The sequence below is a fragment of the Drosophila takahashii genome, chromosome 2L (assembly GCF_030179915.1).
Source record: "Drosophila takahashii strain IR98-3 E-12201 chromosome 2L, DtakHiC1v2, whole genome shotgun sequence".
NCBI lineage: Eukaryota > Metazoa > Arthropoda > Insecta > Diptera > Drosophilidae > Drosophila > Drosophila takahashii.
The window spans coordinates 27,148,699-27,157,624 of record NC_091678.1 but is presented as its reverse complement, the minus strand read 5'-3'; the positions used below and the strand labels follow the sequence as shown (position 1 = coordinate 27,157,624).

Genomic DNA, 8,926 nt, shown 5'->3' with positions numbered 1-8,926 from the left:
ATGTGTGGGAAATCTCAACCTTCTAGCTTTTGTAGTTTCTGAGATCTCAGCGTTCATACAGACGGACAGACGGACAGACAGACAGACGGACAGACGGACATGGCTAGATCGACTCGGCTAGTGACCCTGATCAAGAATATATATACTTTATGGGGTCGGAAACGCTTCCTTCTAGCTGTTACATACTTTTGCACGAATCTAGTATACCCTTTTACTCTACGAGTAACGGGTATAATAAACTGGCAGCCTAAATTTCAGTACACTGAGTGAGTATAAGCTGTATACTCGTTAGTTTAAACTTGACAACTTCGAAAGTTTCATTTTTATACTTTCGAAGTCCATTAGCTTAAAACTCAGAATATCGAGAAATTTTTGACACTCAATAGTTTACTTTTAATGTAGAAATAGTTTAGTTTCTATGATATTTTTTTTTGGGTGTAGCCAAAAACAACAACAAAATTATGAAAAAAATATATATTTTTAACTTTGAAAGAGTGCCACAACCATAGTTTCTGAGATATCCTATGTAAGTTAGGTTAAGACAGTTTCTACATTATTTCTTAACAAAATAAACTTAGTTTCATAAAAGTCGGATCTACACAGCGACCTGTGGACGATCCGCAGCTGGCCTACTTTTTATACCCTTGCAGAGGGTATTATAATTTCAGTCAGATGTTTGCAACGCAGTGAAGGAGACGTTTCCGACCAAATAAAGTATATATATTCTTGATCAGCATCAATAGCCGAGTCCATCTGTCCGTCTGTCAGTCTGTCAGTCTGTCAGTTTGTCAGTTTGTCAGTCTGTCAGTCTGTCCGTCTGTCCGTCTGTCCGTTTCTATGCAAACTAGTCCCTCAGTTTTAAAGCTATCGCGATGAAACTTTCCCAAAAGTCTTCTTTCTATTGCAGGTAGTACATATGTCGGAACGAGCCGGATCGGACCACTTTATCTTATGGCTCCCATAGGAATAATCAAAGAAATAATAGAAAAACAAGAAAGAACGCTATAGTCGGGTGCCCCGACTATCAGATACCCGTTACTCAGCTAAAGGAAGTGCGAAGGAGATGGAGATAAAAACTTTGATCCGCCGTAACTTTTTAACGAATGGTCCGATTTAAAAAATTTCTTCTACATTTCGATAGATATTGATAAACATCATAAAACTGCATTTTTACGAAATATTGAAACAAACTTGCGCTGCGTAGGAACTCCTAGAATCTGCATGCAAAATGTCAATCTTCTAGCTTTCATAGTTTCCGAGATCTCAGCGTTCATACAGACAGACAGACGGACAGACAGACGGACAGACGGACATGGCTAGATCGACTCGGCTAGTGATCCTGATCAAGAATATATATAGTTTATAGCAGCGGTCGGCAGCGTTCTATTAAGTGAGCATAGGAAATTGCTCTGCTCATCCGCTGCCTCTCACGGACTCTGTAGAAGAGCAGTCTGCACACACACATCGATGAGCTGCCCAGTGAAAATTATTCACACCCTGTAGTTCTCAAGGGGGCCGGTGGCACTTTCGGGGTAGAAAAGGGATCGACCACCCAGTGGTCCCTTAAGGGTCAATAGGTGGCGTGTGTATTTTTTACAAGAGCAAAAGAGTTATCGGAGAGGGAACACTTCTATGTGAACACTTCTATATGAGTTAAAAAAATTGTAAAATGAAATTTTTGACAAGTATATAATGATTTTAATAACGAATACAACTTTATTTTGTTTATATAAAAAACAAATTTAAAAAAAGTTAAAATAATAAAATAAAAACTTAATAATGAGATAAAATAAAATAATAAATGATAGAATTTTATTTCTTTTTATTTTATTTATATTTAATAGTGAGCAATTTAGCTGCAGCAATATTTTTAACAATAGCGGTGGTTCAGTAGCAAAACGTTTTCTTTCCTTCCATAACAAGCGGATTTTATTGGTGCTTAGATATATAAAATAAATATATAAGTACCTAATTTTATATACATAGAACTAAACAAAAATAATATTAGCGAATGTTTTTATTGCCATCGATTATACGATATCGGTAGTCGCAATATTAATCGTAACGGATTGCCATAACTACCCAACCCCGCTACCATCACTAACCCAACGTTTGCGCCAAATTTTGTAAACATTGTATTTAATTTGTCTTATTGTACATTTAAAGTGTTATATTTTGTTGTGATCTGAAGTGTCGTCAACAGGTGAGTAACACCATGAGTTGTGCAAGTGAAATACCTAATAATGTGTGATATTTAGCCATGAACAGCAACAGGCACATTCGTCGATTTGTTAAAGAGGAGAAGGAGAAATAGTGGTACAAAGGACTCCTACGTAAGTCTTTTTTCTTTGATATAAATATTTTAGTGAAATTTTCTTCCTTTTTAGATTAAAGCCATGAGATCGTTGTTGCTGCCAGAAGGGGGTTTAAAAAACTTGCGGAGGGTTCTCACGGATGAGTTTGTTGTGGGATTTAATGTTAGGGGCCTTTCTGGAAAAAAAAGCCGTAAACTCCTTTACACATTTCTATGGTGCACTTCACGGTAGGTTATTTTTATAACTGTATTTTTTATAATACACTTAGTTTCTTGATTCAATTTCAATCTATTTACTTAGAATGCCATCTGTCTTTAATCCTATTTCTTTCTGTCTTTTTCTGCTTTTCACTTTTAAAACATGGTTTGATGTAAAGAGGCTTGTATAACAAAATCTAAAAATATATATTTAAACCCATGCAGAGGGAATTATAATTTAGTCCAGAAGTTTGTTACGCAGTAAAGGAGACCTTTTCAAACCTATAAAGTAAATCCATTTAACCATGTCCGTCTGTCTGTCGGTTCAAGTTTCAAAAGCGTGAAATAAGTCTACATTTAACTGTTGGTTATTCTTATTTTATATTTATGCTTTTCTAGTCACAATTTTATTACTGAAAGCTGCAAGGGTATTAAAACTTTGGCTTGCCGAAGTTAGTTTCTGTTCTCATTTTATTTTAAAACACTAAAATCTTATTTCTTTTTAGATATTGTTTCAGAATCTGGTAATGCAGAAATATTGATTCCCAAGGCAATTCAATTGCAAAAGAAACGATTTTTTAAAAATAAATCCAAATCAAATAATAACAACAATGAGGAACTCAACTAAAACGTGTCAGCAGAGGAATTTGTTCAATAAATATAAATTAAAAAAATAGAAAAATTGTCTACTTATAATACAATAAATTAATTTAACAAAAAGTATTTTTTCTTGGGAAGTTTCATAGCATTCAGCCTTTTTGGTATTGAAAACACCAACCCCATTTCATACCCCTTTTCGCCACAAAAGGGACCGATAGGTGGTCCCATTTAATACCCCTTTTCGCCACAAAAGGGACCGACAGGTGGTCCGATAGATGGTCCGATAGGTGGCCCCTTTTGTGGCGAAAAGTGGTATAATATGGGACCACCTATCGGTCCCTTTTGTGGCGAAAGGTAATGCAGAACTTCGCCATATGACCACCGCCTAGGACATGCCGTGGTAAAAGTGGATAGAAATTTACATTGCGGGTGGTATGAACGGGAGTTAGTCCCAAGCCCCCGGTGTATCCCAGCGGGAATGTGAGAAGTTGGTTTTTGTGTTCTTGAAATCCTGTTCCTTTTTGCAGGCGGCGGTGTAGGGATAGATAATTTCTGAGCGCTAAATGAGGGTGGGTTTCTGAGAAGCATCAATATCAGGCCACTTATGCGCTGTGTGATTTCTGTGGCACCACGATTATAATATTTTTTAACAAAAAAAAGACCAACTTATAATATTCAAAAATCCTATGATTTACACCAAAACCAAAAGACTTGTTCTCACATTTAGTTTTAATTTTTAGTAATTTTAAAAGTCGTAGAAAAAATATTAATAATTGTTAATCAAAAAAATTAAACTATATAACATTATTATCATAATGTCTATAATGATAATATTAATTTATTTTACTCAACATTTTTCAAATAATAATAAGGATGAATGTGGGATTCAACCAAATTATAGAGAAAAGCCACGGTAAGACGATTAAAATATTTGATCACATTTATCAAGGAATTACATTAAATTACAAAGAAAACTATTGTTGTTTTTTACATTTTTAAACATTTTCTGTGAAATAAAATAATTTGATCGTCAGATCGTGGCCTAAGCCATTTTTAAGTGTTGTTAAAATATAAAAATTCGTGTTGGTGGTATTGATAACACGAAAAATGCCTAATACACCTATAATATACGTAACCTTAAATGATTACGGTCCCTGAAAAGTATTTTTTAAACGAAATACTTATTCGGCGCCAAAGTGTGACCGGACTTTACAACGAAATTTATATCAAATCTGCATTTTAGTATTATCAAGTATATGATGCAGGGTCACATCATTTTTAAATTTGTTGGAAAAAGTGAAAAAAAAGTGAAAATAGTTAATTTTAATCTAAAAAACAATAAAAAGGTGAGTGATAAAATGAATTTTGTTTTTTTATAACCTTTATTTCAGCGTTACAAAGGTTAGTATCACAGATATTTTCGCCATTAATAAATATACGCCTCCGGATGCTATCTTCAACACAAATTCTGCAGTTCAGTGACACTTGAAATGTTTTTAATCTTTACCAGTGGTAAATGGTGTGAGGTGTTCATTAAATGGTTGTGTAAATAGTACTTCAGTACTAACTTAGTTGTTTAACTTAATCAAAATATTACATTTATTTCAGCCAGGCCGACTGAGACTTCTTGGGATCAGAAGTGTTGCGCCTGCGTTTGTCATATTTTATTTTTTCTTCTCATAGTTTTTGATATAGATACCCGACATAAAACAACTGAACAGAGGGTAAATGATCGGCCATGGCAAACCAGGCATAATTTCTGGAGAGATCCTTTAATTTTGTGCGGAGACCTAATAATGGTAATTACTCTTATTATTACTCATGGTCTTACATTCATATCTAAATTATTTTTGATATTTTCAGAAAACAGACAAGAAATGGATATCTAAGAACTGCATTCGGCCAAGCAAAACCCGGGAATGCTTCAGGCATTAAAAATTTGTAGTTCCAATGCTTCGATTGTAAATATTATTAATAAATACACAAACAAATATTACAAAAAACATGATTTTTATTGTGGAAAATCAGATACTGCAAAGCAGTGCAAAACCAAAACTGCGAGGGTCTGGAAAAACCAAAACTGGGAGGGTGTAGAAAAGCAGATATTGCAAGTGGAGGAAAACCATAACTGGGTACGTGTGGAAAATCTATAATGCGGGAAGTCGAAAAACCAGTGGATTTTGTCCTGCATTCTTCTGCCAGAGATCCAGATAGAAACCTCATTTCCCCCTTACTTTTTGTGTCACCCCCGTGTATTTTGAAACCAGAGATGGAAGAAATGTAAGGGGTGAATGAGGTTTAGTCCCTTCCGCTTCTATGGAGAAACCTCTTGAAAATATGTTATTTTCCATAGGAATTTTCCCGGTGGGATGGCGATTTCGCTAGTTCGGGACCAGTCCCGGCGAACTACAGGGCACATATATAAAACAAAATGTCATCGTATGTGTGTGCCGACCCACCGGGAAAATTCCCACCGGGAAAATTCCTCTGGAAAATAACATATTTTCAAGAGGTTTCTCCATAGAAGCGGAAGGGACTAAACCTCATTCACCCCTTACATTTCTTCCATCTCTGGTTTCAAAATACACGGGGGTGACACAAAAAGTAAGGGGGAAATGAGGTTTCTATCTGGATCTCTGGCAGAAGAATGCAGGACAAAATCCACTGGTTTTTCGACTTCCCGCATTATAGATTTTCCACACGTACCCAGTTATGGTTTTCCTCCACTTGCAATATCTGTTTTTCTACACCCTCCCAATTTTGGTTTTTCCAGACCCTCGCAGTTTTGGTTTTGCACTGCTTTGCAGTATCTGATTTTCCACAATAAAAATCATGTTTTTTGTAATATTTGTTTGTGTATTTATTAATAATATTTACAATCGAAGCATTGGAACTACAAATTTTTAATGCCTGAAGCATTCCCGGGTTTTGCTTGGCCGAATGCAGTACTTTGATATCCATTTCTTGTCTGTCTTCTGAAAATATCAAACATAATTTAGATATGAATGTAAGACCAGGAATAATAATAAGAGTAATTACACTTAATAGGTCTCCGCACAAAATTAAAGCATCTCTCCAGAAATTATGCCTGGTTTGCCATGGCCGATCATTTACCATCTGTTCAGTTGTTTTATGTCGGGTATCTATATCAAAAACTATGAGAAGAATAAATAAAATATGACAAACGCAGGCGCAACACTTCTGGTCCCAAGAAGTCTCAGCTGAAATAAATGTTATATTTTGATTAAGTTAAACAACTAAGTTAGTACTGAAGTACTATTTATACAACCATTTAATGAACACCTCACACCATTTACCACTGGTAAAGATTAAAAACATTTCAAGTGTCACTGAAATGCAGAATTTGTGTTGAAGATAGCATCCGGAGGCGTATATTTATTAATGGCGAAAATATCTGTGATACTAACCTTTGTAGCGCTGAAATAAAGGTTATAAAAAGACAAAATTCATTTTATCACTCACCTTTTAATTGTTTTTTAGATTAAAATTAACTATTTTCACTTTTTTTCACTTTTTCCAACAAATTTAAAAATGATGTGACCCTGCATTATATTCTTGATAATACCATACAAAATGCAGATAAATGTGGGGTAATTTTCTTTGTAAGGTTGGGTCACACTTTGGCGCCGAATAAATATTTAAACAATACTTTTCAGGGACCGTAATCATTAAAGGTTACGTATATTATAGGTATATTAGGCATTTTTCGTGTTATCAATACCACCAACACGAATTTTTATATTTTAACAACACTTAAAAATGGCTTAGGCCACGATCTGACGATCAAATTATTTTATTTCACAGAAAATGTTTAAAAATGTAAAAAACAACAATTGTTTTCTTTGAAATTTAATGTAATTCCTTGATAAATGTGATCAAATATTTTGATCGTCTTACCGTGGCTTTTCTCTATAATTTGGTTGAATCCCACATTCATCCTTATTATTATTTGAAAAATGTTGAGTAAAATAAATTAATATTATCATTATAGACAATATGGTAATAGTTATATAGTTTAATTTTTTTGATTAACAATTATTAATATTTTTTCTACGAATTTTAAAATTACTAAAAATTAAAACTAAATGTGAGAACAAGTCTTTTGGTTTTGGTGTAAATCATAGGATTTTTGAATATTATAAGTTGGTGATTTTTTTGTTAAAAAATATTATAATCGTAGTGCCACAGAAATCACACAGCGCATAAATGGCCTGATATTGATGCTACTCAGAAACCCACCCTCATTTAGCGCTCAGAAATTATCTATCCCTACACCGCCGCCTGCAAAAAGGAACAGGATTTCAAGAACAAAAAAACCAACTTCTCACATTCCCGCTGGGGACCGCTGGTTTATAGGGTCGGAAACGCTTCCTTCTACCTGTTACATACTTTTGCACGAATCTAGAATACCCTTTTACTTTACGAGTAACGGGTATAACTATTGTAACTTTGTAGAAAGCAGGCGTTTTGATTTTTGACAATGTAAAAACAAGATTTTAAGTAGGTATACCTGCAAGGGTATATAAACTTCGGCTGGCCGAAGTTAACTTCCTTTCTTGTTTTTAATATAGCCTGACAAAAGAATTCCCACGGCCGCCATTTTAAAAGATAAAGCAAAATAAAAATTGGTTGAAATTATATAAGAACAAGAGAGAACGCTATAGTCGGGTGCCCCGACTATCAGATACCCGTTACTCATATAAGAGAGTGCGAAGGAGATGGAGATAAAAACTTTGATCCGTAACTTTTTAACAAATGGTCCGATTTAAAAAAGTCTTCTACATTTCGATAGGTATTTTTAAACACAATAAAACTGCATTTTTACTTTTCCGAAATATTAAAATTTTTAAAATTGTTTATAAGCGATTGTGGGCGTTAGAGGGGACGTGGCACCCTTTTGAAACAAACTTTCGCTGCGTAGGAACTCCTAGAATCTACATGCAAAATGTCAATCTTCTAGCTTTTATAGTTTCCGAGATCTCAGCGTTCATACGGACAGACAGACGGACATGGCTATATCGACTCGGCTAGTGACCCTGATCAAGAATATACACTACTGGTCAAAAGAATAAGTACACACGTTACACCCTCACTTGCTAAGAGATATCTCTATAGTTATTGAGGCCAGACCTCCCAAACCTTTTTATTTGGAAAGGTTATTCTGTTCTGCAATATTTAAATAAACAATGGATACAGTAAAACCTGTCTAATCCATGTTAGCCCTACATTTGTGCGATAGGTCGGTTTCGGTGTGGTCAAAATAATAAGTACACTTGTGTTACTTATAAATTTTAAAATAATAAATCTAGAATGGGGCTACGGTTAGTATTTTATCTTAAGTTAGGATCATGTTTATAAGAAGTCTGGGCCAATTGGACGATCCAAAAAGTTTCCAAGCCTGGATTTGGTTATTTCAAAGTCATCATCCATGCTAAAATCTGATTTGCAGCTTAAAAGGAACACTTAACATTTAAGTATGGCTTGTGATTCCCTAAAATTTCCTTAAAAGTACTACTCTGAATAAATAAAATCGATTTGGAAAAAAATGAGTACTTACACCGTAAAAAATAAGGAAAAAGGGGAAATAAATAAGAAAAAACCAAAGTTACATGCGGTTTTAATTTTAAAAAAAATAGTTAAATTTTAAATTCTTAATTTTTTTTTTTTATTTTGATAGTAGATAAAACGACTAAAAAAATGAGATATGTTTCATTAAGATCGGTAAACAACTTAAACCGTACTACATAAATCGCACAACGCTAGATATCTATACATAAATACCAATTGCCCGTC

At 34.3% G+C, this 8,926-nt stretch overlaps 2 long non-coding RNA genes across 2 annotated transcripts; both read left to right on the top strand.

Moving 5' to 3' along the window:
- The first annotated feature begins 1,690 nt into the window (after positions 1-1,690).
- LOC138914004 (uncharacterized) lies at positions 1,691-3,175 on the top strand. The gene is made up of 4 exons (XR_011419899.1): positions 1,691-2,203; positions 2,259-2,333; positions 2,388-2,542; positions 3,019-3,175. It is a non-coding gene; the product is annotated as an uncharacterized lncRNA (long non-coding RNA).
- Positions 3,176-4,402: 1,227 nt separating this feature from the next.
- On the top strand, positions 4,403-5,121 carry LOC138911964 (uncharacterized). Its single transcript, XR_011417591.1, has 3 exons — positions 4,403-4,458; positions 4,796-4,911; positions 4,976-5,121. It is a non-coding gene; the product is annotated as an uncharacterized lncRNA (long non-coding RNA).
- Positions 5,122-8,926: the final 3,805 nt, after the last annotated feature.